Here is a 14,896-nt window from a genome sequence, read left to right on the forward strand (position 1 = left end):
TGCAAGGTCACCAAACAATGAAAAATTGACTGTCCCAGTTGCCTTTTTTATATGTTCAAGTAACACAGTATTGTCAGAATAAATGATAATCAAATTTTAATGTCTTTGTCCTCCAAATATCTTTCAAGGCTGTCTTGCGATGTAAGAAAGGGTCAAAAGCATGTAAAGATGTAACCATGGTTTACTACTTTCATAAAGCCCTGAAAAGACTACCGGTAATCATTACTAGATACTTACTAAAGGGAGCTAGATTACTGTAAAAGAGATTCTTTATTACTAGGTTTAGGCCATCATTCCCAAAGTGAATGCTTCCCATCTGCAGCATCCAATCCCCACTGAAAAGCTGAATTGCTCTTGGAAGGGTGTGAGAAATTAGTGATTCCCCTGAATGAGCAAATATGTTCTGTTAGAAGAGCAGTTAAAAAAAAAAAAACCCAGGTAATTGATTTTATGTATGATTCCAAGTAATAAAGCGGCCAACTAATTCAAGTCCCTCCCTCCGTTGATCAGCTCTCTGAAACTTATTAATTTACTGACAGGGAATCCTGTGCATACTGACTCAGAAGCAAGTCCCACTGGGTTCAAAAGGGTTACAGGTATATAGGAATATAGCCACAATATACATATTGCAAAAACCATGATATGGATGGCAAAAAGATAAAGAACAGCTTCTTTTAAAACATGTGGTGGCTATAACCTTCTTTATCTTGCTTATTGGAAAAGTCACCTTTAAGTCATCTTTTCATCAACTTTGGGAATACAAAATATTACAAAAACATACTAGATGCAAAAGGCCTTCGGAAATAAACACATTCATCATTATTGCTAAAAATCCAGATTTATCACCTTGCCTGGAGTTTTGTGTTGTTTGAAGAGCAATTCTAACTTCACTTGTATTCATCTGCTGGTTTTGGACATAACATGAAGGGAAAATCCAACCTAAGTGTCCTTTTAATCGTAGCCCCAAAATTCAACACTTTCTCATGCAAATTGTGAGATGCAGTTTTCCTCTCCACAAGAAAGCTTTCCTGTGGGCTCCATCTCTGGACTTCTGACTGAGGGTTTCTGGTTCCAGGAGTGACTCAGCCTGTGGGATGCAGCCGGTAGCATTAGCATCCCTGCAATGGCTTCCCTGTTGCTTATTGGGAGCATAGCTGTCAACGTTTCCCTTTTTTTAAGGGAAATTCCCTTATTCCGAATAGGATTTCTCGCAAGAAAAGGGAAAAGTTGACAGCTATGATTGGGAGGGGTGAGATGACTGCAAGGCACACTGGTGGGAGCATTGTGTTGGCTCCACCGGTGGAGCTGGACATTCACAGACTCACAGGAATGTAGAGTTGGAAGGAACCTTAAGGGTCATCTAGCCCAACCCCCTGCAAAGCTTGAACCCATGACCCTGTGATTAAGAATCTCATGCTCTACTAACTGAGCGTAATCAGCAGCAGCTGTGCTGCAGCCAAGGGTGTATCCAGGGCTTTTGTTCAGCCAGAAGTCTCCGGAATGGCATTCCGGCACCTCTCAGCTGGGGCCTGGAAGTGTGGGGATCTGACTAGCCTCAGCAAAGCCCCCCATGAAGAAACCCTCCCTGGAGCTCGAAGGGAACATCGTCTACGGACTCCGGAGAGGATATCCTCACGGGCCGGAGGCAAAGTGGGGCTTTGCTGAGACTCTTCAGCCGCCCAGCTAACAGTTGACATGTGGGAAAGCCACGCCTCAGCTGAGGAAAAGCAGCCCACAGCTGCTCCGGTTCACAGGAGCCAGAGAGGGGCTCGTTAAGCTTTTCAGCTGAGAAAAGAAGCTGCCTTGCGCCTCAGCAGAGCAGCCTCAACAAGCCTCTGGATGGAGAAGACCTGGGAGCAGCCATTCCATCAGACTGGCAGGGGCATCTTGTTTTCATGAGACGTAAGTCATTTTGGGAGCTTTTTTGGCCAAAGAAAGAGGTACAAATGCTCTAAAGAAAGAAATAAGGAGTCTTGGTGATGTTTGCCCTTTGGGCCTGAGCTTCCTGAGGTAGAGGATATAGGTTTGATGTCAGGGCAAGAAGACTATAAACACAAAAAGCTCTATTGTGTTATTAATAATATTATGTGGATGGCCCCACTTTCCATGTAAGATAAAGCTGTGTATTTTCATTTTATTGTGTGTGTGGGGGGGTGTGATGGGAGGGGGAGAGAGAGAGAGAGAACACAAAATGATGCCTCCATAGAGTCGTAATATTTTGTTTCATGCGCCATAGCTACTAAACATTAAATATCCATTACCTATCCATGTGCCAGAAATTCCTCGGGACAACGTATCTGATTGACTCTATTTGTTGCACTGAGCTGGCAATTTGCACCGAGCTAATATATAAAATCCAGCTTGCTCCCGACTATCCCTGCGCACCAGATGTTTTCCATTAATAAGGCCCCCAGCTACCTCCTGCAGCAGAATGTTGCTTGTCTGCCTGTCACCGAGCTCCTTCATGGCTTTCCAGAGAGTACGGCACGCACCTGGAGCCGTGCAGATGCGTGGGTAAGACAAGTAAAAGGGAAATGCCGGGAGTGTAGAATAAATGCTGCATGCCATGCACATTTTTTTGACAGAGGCAATTGAGGGAATTTGGAATTAACGAGTTTTTGGGAAAGCCTTTTGGCAAAAACTACGGTCAGGGCCAAAGAATTGCCACACTGAGTTATAGCACTGAATTTGAGACCTTGCTCTTGACTGGCACTGTTTTGATTACTCCGGGCAGCAGGGGTTACAGTCCCTGGTAATGCACCTGGCTCCTGATCATCCATGACCGGTATAACAATGGTCAAATCCTTCCCAAGGTTCCTGGTTCCTTGACACATGATGCTGGATTGTTCGTGGGACAGCAGTTCAGGGTGTTCGTTCCAAATGGGTGATACTGTTGAATGATTTCATTGTGCCAGCTCCACCCATCACACCACCTACCAAATAACCCAAAGTCCAACCAGTGTGACTGATGCTCTTCCAAGTGCCTGTCCACCTCCCCATGTTTGCAGTCATAGACAGCGGGGGGTGGGGATGTGATTTCTAAAAGAAAGTTTTCAGCAATTTCTTTGAAGCTTCATAGCTCAAATAAAGCAGTACTTCTGTTGTTTCCAGCTCCCCACTTGCTGTATGGCCAGCTCGAAAAAAGCATTTTTCTACAAAGACCTATGTACCTGCAATGGAAATATTAGTTTATTTCATGCTGAAAAATTAGAAGCCATACATGGTGCACATCTAACTTTCATTGCCGAAGGGGTCAGAAAGACTGATCTCTTTGTGCTATTGAACTTGGGCAATGTTGTTGAATTGCTGACTTCCTTTACCAAAGCTGTAATCGCCAGCAGCCAGACAGTTATTAATTCACATCACACACTGGGACTTGGGATCTCATCTAATCAGGACTCTGCAATATACCGTCATATTTATGGCCACTGAACAAAAAAAATGATTCAAGGTAAAATTCTTTATGACATTTAAGCAGGTATGGAAATAGCTAAGTAAGGCTGGCAAAATAATGTTCATGTCCAACTGTCCAGTCATAAAAATGTATATATAGGACCAGACTTATTTTATTTGTGTCTGTTTGTTTGTATGTATGTGTTCCACCTGTCTTAGCAGCATGCCTTTCCAATCTCTCCTTAAAATGTTGTTTAAGCATGTTAATGGATCTCATACTTTTTCTCTCCCAGTTTGCCTTTATAAAATGCTGATCTGTACTCTTCCATGGTGGGAACAGGAAAGAGGAATAAGCATTTAATGTACTTTAAATTAGATTCTCTTTCCATCTTCTACTTAATGATAATTATACTTCCCTATTATTTTACTTCTTTCCTACCCTAACTTTGGCTTCAAACATATTTAATTCCAAGTGCTTGACTTCCAAAACTGCTGAGCACCTATCATCAACTAATGGTTTAAATTGTTATCATTGCTAGCAATCTTATAGGATAGTCTCCAAGGTTTCACATATGGAAATATTATAGACTCCCTTAGGGTATCCTTGGGTTAATTATATACTCTAAGTTAAATGAAAAAATGAATGGCCCTACAGTGTGTTATCATTGCTGTTGCAGTATATGAAATGGCAGGTTGTCTACCCAGAAGTAAGGCTCATTCAGTTCAATGGGCCTTACTCCCAGATAATTAGATATAGGATCCCAGCCTTAGTGTTCATGCGTGTGAAATTAAACTTGAGCAGAATCAGGATTAATTCCTTCCCCACCCTTCAATCAGAAATTTAATTCTGAGAGCCCTGGGGAACTGAGTGCAGAATGACATTTTAAATAATATGGACAGGTTTTTTTTACAAGGTATCACTAAATAGCAAAAATGAGGACAGTAGGTAGGTGTCAGGAATGGTTACCAGAAGGTAAGGACAGCAGTCAAGGGAAACTGGACCATAACTCATAGCATAGGAATGGGAAATCTGTGGCCCTTCAGATGTTCCTGGACTACAGCTGCTATCATCCTTGACTGTTGGCTTATGCTGACTCCATCTGATGTGAGTCCAGCCAAATCTGGAGAGTCATAGGTCTCCCACCACTGCAGAAACATAGGCCTCCTATGGCTAATGGCACCAGCAGATCTGTCTGAATTCATGATGCAAGAGCCCTGCACTCTGATGAGCAAGAATAGCATTACAGCAGTACAGGTGACCTCGCAGTTCTGAACGACAGACAAGCATAAGTATAGGTGATGAAAGAGATGATATGTCTTTACTTCAAGCACCTATTCTAAAACAAGAATTCAGGAAGGCACGTAAGATCAGGCAAATTGTACTTTCAAACACCAGGTGAATTTCTTGCAGTCATGCACTGATGAACGGACTCCTGGGCTGAATGCTAGCCCCCACCCTTTCTGGCTCAAAATAGTTCAACCCAGATGGTAGATGCTTCCAAAATCACTCTAGCAGGGGCAGTAGGTACTGTTTCATTGCTTGAGGAGAAACAGGAAGTGGTGCTCTGCCCTGCCACTGCTACCTGCCCCACCTTTGCCACCAGCAGGGAAGATTTCCGATGCAATCTCTTTGATTTCCAGCAAGATGTCACACACCTGTGATTTCTGTGAGATCTCACAAAAAATTGCCAGAAATCAAGGTTGATGCTGGTGCTGCATCTCCAGGGCAGTGGAGGCAATGGGGTGGGCGGTGGCTCAGGGGTTTCTGCAGCCTGAGGCAGCAGCCTAATCCCACCTAAGGGCTGGGCCGGCACAGTCTCCTAAACTAGTAACAGAAGTGATGTCAGGCTGTGAGAAAGATGGAATGTGAAAAGGAGTCGTGTCAGAAATAAACTATAGGGAGTAGACAACCATGTGAAAGGCTCTGGAAGCCTTGGGATGTTGGTAGGTCCTACTGAGCTCTGGTCTCCCAGAATGAACTGAAGAAGGATTTCTGCAAGACATATACCCTTCATGCTAGTGAACTACTGTCAGTAAGAAACAACTCAATTTGACACCCATTGTTATATTGTAGCTGAGAGGAATTACTATTCATTTCCCCACCCTAAATTCAAAATTCTTTCTAGATTGACATTTGTGATAGTTCCTCCCTGAAATGATCTACTTAGTGCTATGGGACACACAGACAGGCACAGAAACTCAAGGTCTTCCCTGTCTCCCAAATCACAAGACTAGTTAAATTTGACATTTAGGGTTTTCTTTCTCCAGATTTATGATCCCTGGATGGCTTCTCTTTAGCCTTCTCATGTTACATTTGTCATTGTTTGAAAACATTTCTGGTTGAAATCCCCTTTTATGTCCTGCAGTGTCCTCTAGTTCAGGGTCATAACTAAGTCCAAGAGATGTGAGCAAGCACAAATGAAAGCAATATATCTACCAGAGTATTAATGATTGCCTAACTGGCATGCACAAATACTAGTTTTGTTACAAATCTTACAGTCCAATTAATGTGCAAGTTTCACCAGAGCAGAAAGAGGGCACTAGAGTCCTCTGTGAACATCTGTGCAGTTTCTAATGTCTTTGCAACTGCCAGGAGAACACATAAAAGCAAACATTATTTTACACTCTTTTTTTGTACTGTATTGCTTCTGCCTTAAGGATACTTAGCACAAGACCAATTCCTTCCTTTTCAGAAATGGCATAAATTAGCTCAGCATATTTTAGCAGACGAACGTGTGTCCATTTTAATGCAACAAGTTACCCCCATGTAGAAAGCATTTCCTTATGTGACATAGAAGCAAACTGGGAGCAGATTAAAAGATCTGTTGATCCAGTTTGAGGGAGAATTGAATTCTTTTCTTGGAATGCTTTTTGGGAGACTGAAGCATTCCTTATGTTTATCCAAGGCAGTTTATGGCGTAAGCTCAGCTGGTGATCCCTGTGATCTCTTGTTAACCTGTAGAATTTGGAACCCCATCCACATGTAGTATGAGCTAAAAGTAAAAGGAGATTTGAAGCCATAAATTCTTGCCACCATAAGACATTCTGGGGATGGGACATGGATGTGAGTAACAACCTGATATTCCATGTCTTCACAGCAATGTAAAAGCAATTAATCCTTCAAGGAGAACTGTGTCAGTAAATAGACGGTTCACTTAACTTGCTGATTTCTAAAAACTATCCCTCTTTTATTAGGAAGGAACTTACCGTAAAATGCAGGGTTAAATGCCTTATTGAATGCACTTGAAGCTATGGCTTAAGCATACAGAAAAGAAAGCTCAATTAACTACTGTGTTTTCTTTTACGTAATATTTAATTCTTTTTCCATATAGAAAATTACATTTGTTGCTTGACAAATAACCTTTTATATAGACTAGAAATGGTTTCTATTCTTCTAAATTTGTATCTTTTATCAGTGCTGTAAAATTTGCCATGTTCTCATACTGCTGACTGTGGTGAGTTGGGGAACAAAACCTCAGCTTGGTGTTTGGGAATGGACAAGGCAAACCGCAGAGGTGCATTTAGGGCTGTGAGACTGGTGCCGAGCCTAGGGGATACCGCAGAGCACTGCTACTACTTGTAGTAAATTGAGCAGAATGGGAGACGAGAGGCAAGGGGTGCCAAATTTTGGCCTCGCAAAGGGTGCCACAGAAATTTCAAAGACCAAAGTCTGCATCTGCAGACAGGATATCCTTTGTAGAAAATATTCAGGGCTGTAGTTTGAAATACACTTTGTGGTACTAGAAGGAGAAGGGTAAGATACTTTCAGCATCATATTTGCAATTTGCAGGTTTACAGGCAAATTGCTGGGTGATTGATGGTTGAAAGGCAGTTGCCCTAGTGGCCCCAGGCAAGGGCTAGGCAAGGATGCAAAAGCAAGTAACAGACCAGGAGACAGAAATAGGTTGAAACTGGCCACAGCTTCATTAACTGCGCTGGAGACAGATTGTTATGCTAGTGGTGTTTTATTCTGACTCAGTGGGAGAATTTTTGAATCCACAGTGTTTCCTGTTCCATGCAAGATCCATAACTGCTTTCAAACCGCTTTTGTAATATCTAAAAACACTCTTGCTGCCCTTAAAGCTGAGAATACATGTCTTCTATAATATATGGCAAGGGTTTGCTATGGAAAACTGCATACAGATCATTGCTTTCGCATTTGAGCTGATTCTGAGGCTAACAAAGTATAACAGCTTAGAAGCATGTTGGACTCCTTCACTTTCTCAGGAAGCAACAGACAGCTCAAGGTTACCTGCAAGGTCTGAATACCGTATATAGTTCTGCCTGAAACTGGTTCAGCTCACTGCTGTCGAATTGAGTTTCCAAGCTTCCAGTCTAAAATGAAGTTAACAATGAAATATTGAATATGTTCCCTGAGGTCACCATGGCGAACTGGAGATGAACTTCTGTACCAGACAAATCTTCAAGACTGCAGGAGACTGAAGAATTATGCTGACAGAATTGTATTTGAGGATTCAAAGTGCAAAAATGAGGCCTGTGTCCCAAATCCCAAAGAGAAATTGGGCTATAGTGGCAGAAGGAGTTTCAGCAAGGAAACGTTAAGCCTTTACATAAATGGTAGGATTTTGTAGTCTCCTCTCAGCACTATAAAACATGTGCAAGGTTGGGGCTGCCAGAGATTCCAAGACAGCTGCTTTTCCCCTAGACACATTTGTGGTTTCTTTTATTATTAGGTACTTAATCTAAGCAGCTTGCCTCACTCTGAATAATGGTCCGGATGTTAGCATCTTCCTTCCAAATAGCAACTAGAACTTTTCGTCTCCAGAGAAGGTCCAAATAGTATTTTCTTCTGGAACTAGGCATTCCTTTTTATGCTTTGCCCATTTTTTTTTCTATTGAAATGAGCGTCTCCTTGGCAGTTTTTGAAATATGATTGTGTCCAAGAGCACTTCTAAAGTTTGGCTCCTGATTTGTGTGGTTCCTGTATTCTTGTTCTGACTTAGATGGATCTTGCTAATATATCCCCCATGAATGAGTTGATTTGGCACTGTAAAGGGGGAGTCCCACAGTGGATTATTATCAAGAACTTGATAATATTTCTGGCCTCTTATCACTCTGCATAAGGTCATTTTAATTTATATAAATGCATGCCTAAATTTACATGTGGTTAATTAGCAAGGGAGTGGGGACCCCCTTTTTTGTATATCTGGCATTGTATATGTTATTTGTTATCCTTGGATTATACTTGCAGGTATAGGTCCTCCATACAGCCACTTGCTGCAGTTGTTCTGCCACTTTCGGACTGAAAATATTTGCAAAGGAGCATCTCTGAAGTGTCCAGCACCTCTGCAAATTAGAGAACCACTTGGGCTGACTACAAAGTTTGCAAGTAAAAAATGTTTTATTTTACTCTCTGTACATAGTCATAGGGACTGTTGCCTTGTTAATCTTTTAAACAAATTACTTATGCATTTAGCTCTTTAGGAGCATTTGCTGTATTCTACGTACATAATTATGTACATAATTACATATGTACATACGTATGTACAGTTCCAGTTAAAGAAAATTGGGATACCAATATTTGTCCATTTTAATCCCTCCTAAGGCCCATAGGACCCAAACAGGCAGAGGTTGTGTTTTCTCTCAGGAGCGCTTAGCTGGCTGTCACACCCAGGCACAAAAAGATGCTCCACAGGTTCTGGAGGAAAACCTGAACTGACTTGAGCTCCAGTTCCACTGACATATTAAAGCTGCAGTCCTAAATACACTTATTAGGCAGTAAGCCGCAACAAAGTAAATATGCTCAGGATTGCACTGTGAGTGGGTATAAGGCAAGAACAAACAAAGGACAGAGCTCTTGAAACAAAATATCCAAGGGCATAACCTGCCAAGGCTTTTGAAGAGGAAAATGGGTATGGGTGAGTGTAAAGCAGGAACTTTCCCAGGGTCCAAGTCAGGCCCAACTAAATGTTTCAAACACAGTTAAAATACTGTTAAAACACAAACGTCTTCTAGACGAGCACAAGCAGAGTCAACATTGAAAAACAAAATATTACAGCAGTAAATGAGTTATCTAAGGGAAGCTTAAAAAATTGATTTATAAAGAAAGGTCCCAAAATCCTGGAGGGCAGAATTTAACCAAGCCTCTTTAGGGAAGACATTCCAGAGTACAGGCAGCATTTCAGAGGCTTTTGTTTTGTGTTTCTGCCAATCTAATATTCTGGCTGGAGGAATCATTCCCATTTGAACATTCCATTCCCTCCATGCTTATGCCATATACATCACAGGTGCCCTGTTCCATTGAAGCGAATGAAATGGAATGGAATGTATGTGCATGAGAGACAGAGAATGTGCAAGAGGGAGGGGTAGAGGGAGAAAATATGGCAATGGTACATTGTATGAGGATTGGGGGCCCTGCATCCACCCCCCTACTGGCAAGAACTGCTGCTTATGTACATATATTAACTTAGTCCAGCTTATATCACAGGGCTGTTGCAAAGATATAAAGTGGGAGGGGAGGATAATGTACGCAATTCCTGAAAGAAAAAGCAATATACAAATATTCAACCACAAATACAGATGATGTAAATAAAAATAAGCATGCAGAAAGTGAGAAAACCAGCCCCTCTTGCTTTAACTGTGACAGTTCATAGTCCTGATTTCTTTTGTTCTGGGAGGCACCCCCCCCCATCCTGAATCCCAGAATTTCTTCCTCTGGTTTCTTAGCAACAGTGATTGATTAAGCAACCTTAGCAACAGCAGATTCTTAGAAGCTTGCCTCCACGTTTTGCTTTCTAGATGCCTCCATGTTTAGATTTCTTGCTGACTTCCTTTTTACAAAATGAGAGCCAAGAGTCTGGGTCCACCGCTGGCTTGGGGATGGTCTATGAACTCCTTATGCTCACTTGTTGGCATCCCTGTGATTGAAAAAGACTAGAGTCATTTTCAAGTTTGTTGAAGAGGCTGCAGCTATGCATGTAGTTCATAAAATCGGTATAATAGCTGGTAAACCAATTCTAATGTAAGTTGTGGCTGTCACCTCATTCAGATTCTGTTCCTCTTGGCTTCAAATGTTGGCAGATTTTATGAGCCATGGACATAAAATACCCCTAATGTGTTAGTTCTAGAATTAATTTAGCCAGCATGTGTACTGCAGGAAATCTTCTTACTAGTTTTGCCAGAACAAAAGTTTTGTTGTGTCTTCTAATGATCTTTTATTGTGTTGGGGCTGACTTAGAAAGCCTTGGGATAAATTATGACACCGGAATACCATAGGAGGGCTGTAAAAAAACCAAGCATTTGCTTATAAATTATAGTTTTTTGGAGAGTGCACATGAAAAATACATACTTGGTGGAAGGCTGTTTTACTGCCTCCCAGAAATTGTGTGAATTATGGACAAATATAATATACAACAGCAGTAGCCAGCGTGAAATCCTACCATGCTTGCTTCTTAACCACCATGCTCATTCGTTTGTGAACAAATACAGCCAACAATACAGATGTGATAAGGAATGCTGAAACTCCAATTTGCTTGTAGCTAACAAGAGTTGCTTACTGGGGGAGGGGGTCATCCCAGCAGGGTGACCATTATGTGATGTCTGGGTGCGTGCATTGATTGGAAAATAAGATTCTTGTTTGGGATGTAAACTGGGGAGAGAAAAGACCATGGTTGGAATTGACTAAAGTGTTGGATTGAACCAAAATCATCACTATCTGCATAATAAACGCAGGGAGTCCAGTGGCTTAAAAAGCAGGTCACACCATTACTTTGCAGCATGGTTGCTGCTTGAAAAGAGAAAGGTCTAGGGGTTGTCCCACATGTGAAGCTATTTGTGTGTAGTGGCTATTCATAGTTTTCTGACGTTATTGGGACTAACCCCCCCCCCCCCCACATTCTAGAGAATATACACAAAATGATACAGGAATACAAAAGAGAGTCGAGAATGACAACTTTAAAAGGGTATAAAATGCATGTTATGGTATGTATACACACACATAAACAAACATATATATGCACAGACACATTCAATGATAATGATTTACTTTTTAAAAAGAAATATTGCAATAAATAAATGGATTCACATCCAAATCCCAGAAGGGTATAAAACTGTGTCAAAAAGAAAATAAAAACCGGGGGGAAATTAGTTAAAAGGTTTTATGTGGGGTTTTTTTTTAATTAATTCCTTTCTCACTCAGATACTGTTGCTATTGTAAGTGGCAATTCTCTGGGGACAAACAAACCCTGGATTGTGGTTTCTAAGTGCTTTGTAGAGGTGTTCAAAATGAAAGTGAGCAATATAAAAACTACCGTATGTGGGTCTGTGGGTCTTGGTGAAGGACAGGCAACATTCAACTCTCCATATAAAAGATGGGGAAATGATGGAGAGAAGAGACCCAGGTGAGATCTGGAAGGAAACGCTGCCACAAGTGAGAAGTCTGCTGAGTACCATCCAAAACATGTAAATTAATTCTGGCAAGCTTATGTGGAATGCCCTGATATGTGCGTTTCAGGGAAGCTTTGACTCAACAGGAAGTGGTAGGCAAGCTACTCTACTGAGGTTTGCAGAGAAATTAGGCCTTTCATTGGGGGAGGATGGTCGTTTTGGTGGTTACTGTGGAGAGCTGGGTATTTTTTATTAAACTGTTGCAAACTAACTTCTTTAGGTTCCTGAGAAGGGCTTAAGTAGATCAGGTGTGGAAAGCAGGAAAGGATTGGGGGCAAGTAAAGGATTGTGGGTCTAAACCACAGAGCCTAGGGCTTGCCGATCAGAAGGCCGGAGGTTCGAATCCCTGCGATATGGTGAGCTCCCATTACTAGGTCCCAGCTCCTGCCCACCTAGCAATTCGAAAGCACGTCAAAATGCAAGTAGATAAATAGGTACTACTCTGGCGGGAAGGTAAATGACATTTCTGTGTGCTGCTCTGGTTCACCAGAAGCAGCTTAGTCATGCTGGCCACATGACCCAGAAGCTGTCTGCAGACAAACACCGGCTCCTTCGGCCTATAGAGCGAGATGAGCATGCAACTCCAGAGTCATCTGCGACTGGACCTAACGGTCAGGGATACCTTTACCTTTACCTTTAAGGTATCATGCGTAGGGGGAAGCTTGGCATGAGTGGGGAGGGTGGGTTATGTGATGTACCCATTTAGAGGGGTTTGTATTTGGCCTCATAGAACTGACATAATCAGATTTTCAGTGCTATGCTGAGTGCTGTTTGATATCTGCATGGTGCCATAAATGTGTGGTATATGACACCCTATTCTGTTTCTGCTTTTCATCTGTATTCAGATGTTGTGGTTGGTGTGCTAGACAGGTGCCTGACAGTGGTAAAGGACAGGATGAAAGCCAATAACTTGAAGCCTATTTCCCAACAAGCTGTGTGTGGGTGATTCCTCTGTCTGGATAAGTGGGGTTCAGCCAGTTTTGGAGGGGGAGGAATCAGGTTCAGAGTGTGGCAGCACCAATGTATCAACTTATTTTGTTATCTACATAGTGCTCTATAGGTATATTTAATATAAGCTGAATCCAGGGGTTCAGTGTTTGGCACAGTTTAACTCCCCAAACCTTGATTAAGCAGACGACGATAAAACTCCTATATAGAAGCTAAAAACAGCGAGCCTGGATAAGAGGGTGGGAGCTGAAATGTAGAGAGGAGCCTTTGACAAGTCAGGGCTGAAAGCCTGAAGAAAAGTGCCGCAGCTGTGAACTAAGATGGGCCAAGGGCATATCAACTCCAGGGAGTCCTTGAAAGCGAAGAGGGAGTCTCAAACTGTCAAAGCTAAATCTGATCAGGAAGGCTACACTCCTGCTCTGTCATGTGAGGAGAGAAATCCCATGCGGCGAATTCCAGTGGGGAAACCACAAAACCCAAAATGTGGAACTTCAATCTCACTTTGGTTGTTGAGGAGAAAAACGTATTCTCCTTTGAGTCCAACTTTCTTTCATTACCTCTTGGGAGCCAAAAGACCCAGAGAGGAAGGAAAGGGAAAACAAGTCTTCCATGTGGCAGTTGTCACCACGTGACAAGCTATTTGAGTGCAGCAGTATATTACCATTCAAATCAGGCAGCTTTCTCCATTATGCTGCAGGCCACCTTCCTTTCCACTAAAGTCTGAAACGGGGACAAAGGCAGACAACTAGGAAAGTCCTTAGTTCAGTTGTAGTGTCCATTTAGACGCTCACAGGTTCAGTATTGCTGGTTAAGGAAAGAGCATGAGCACTAGAAAAATGTTTTTATTTACCTGAGGACACAAAAAGACTTTACCAACCAAAGAAAGAAAATCTGATTAGTTGGACTAATGGTCTTAGTATATGACAGCATCATACATTTGTTTATAAATATTAGTTTTGGAGAATTACAGGTGGCTTGAGAGAAGCACCACATCTTGGGGTATACACCTGCTTCTGTAGACTCCACATTTGCCTCTGCATGTTTTGAAACAAATTTGCCAAAACTTGCAAACCCCATTCACCAGAGGCAAAAGCAAAATTCATTTGCACATCACAAGCAGACAGTCCTTTTTTCAAGCTGCCTTCTGCTCAAAGAAAAAAGAAGAAACTGTTTTCTGTCTTTGGACTTTGTTGAGTCACAACAGCGCCTACAAACAGCTTTTTTCTTCTGTCACCAGCACGAGTGAAGAGCCTTCTAGAAAGGCACAGAGAGACTAACGCCTGATTTTCATGCTCCTCTTCTTACCGGTAGTTTCCTTTTGCTCTGGTTACATGAATTCATCCATTGTGCTCTTTTCATTAAAATGAAAGTAGAAATTACATAGCACCAAGGCATGAAATCACAAAATCCAGATATTCAATCATGGATGGGGTGCTGGTTCTATGAAAGGAGTCTGGGAAAGCCATTACAAACTAAGTTTCAAAACACCATTAAGTTGCTTCTACAGTATAAAGAAGGGATGTAGGTGGCGTGTCTAAACCGCAGAGCCTAGGGCTTGCCGATCAGAAGGTTGGTGGTTTGAATCCCTGCAACGGGGTGAGCTCCCATTGCTCGGTCCCGGCTCGTGTCCACCTAGCAGTTCAAAAGCACGCCAAAGTGCAAGTAGATAAATAGGTACTGCTTTGGCAGGAAGGTTAATGGCTTTTCCCTGTGCTTCTCTGGTTTCGGTGCTCCAGAAGTGGCTTAGTCATGCTGGCCACATGAACTGGAGAAACTTTCTGCGGACAAACGCCGACTCCCTCAGCCTGTAAAGCAAGATGAGCGCTGCAACCCCAGAGTCGTCTGCAACTGGACTTAACTGTCAGGGGTCCTTTACTTTACAGTATAAAGTGAGTGTTCAACTCACACTCTGGACCAAAGGTTTGATCTCTCCTTGTTGCGCAGCTTGGCACCTTGTGACGGTGTCCTGCTTCTTCCATTCCTCCAGCCCCAATCCTTACATTGTTGACAGGAGACTACATGGAATTGGCTGAAAATTATCCTTGTAGATATTGTGGGAAATCACCAGTGCTGATCAGAAGGTGAGTGTTTCAGAGCAAAAGCTCAGAACAGAACAATAGAAGACTGTGGAATGACAAAGCTTTTACCT

The 14,896-nt window shown here is 42.2% G+C and overlaps 1 protein-coding gene across 1 annotated transcript in view; it reads left to right on the forward strand.

Moving 5' to 3' along the window:
- The first annotated feature begins 7,081 nt into the window (after positions 1–7,081).
- ST6GALNAC3 (ST6 N-acetylgalactosaminide alpha-2,6-sialyltransferase 3) overlaps positions 7,082–14,896 on the forward strand; it is a 283,631-nt gene continuing 275,816 nt past the window's right edge. The window contains exons 1-2 of the mRNA XM_083510592.1: positions 7,082–7,971; positions 8,606–8,743. The gene's annotated coding sequence lies outside the window, so the exon portion shown is untranslated. The remainder of the gene's footprint in view (positions 7,972–8,605; positions 8,744–14,896) is intronic.

The sequence above is a fragment of the Podarcis liolepis genome, assembly GCF_965112155.1.
Source record: "Podarcis liolepis genome assembly, chromosome: 6".
Taxonomy (NCBI): Eukaryota; Metazoa; Chordata; class Lepidosauria; order Squamata; family Lacertidae; genus Podarcis; species Podarcis liolepis.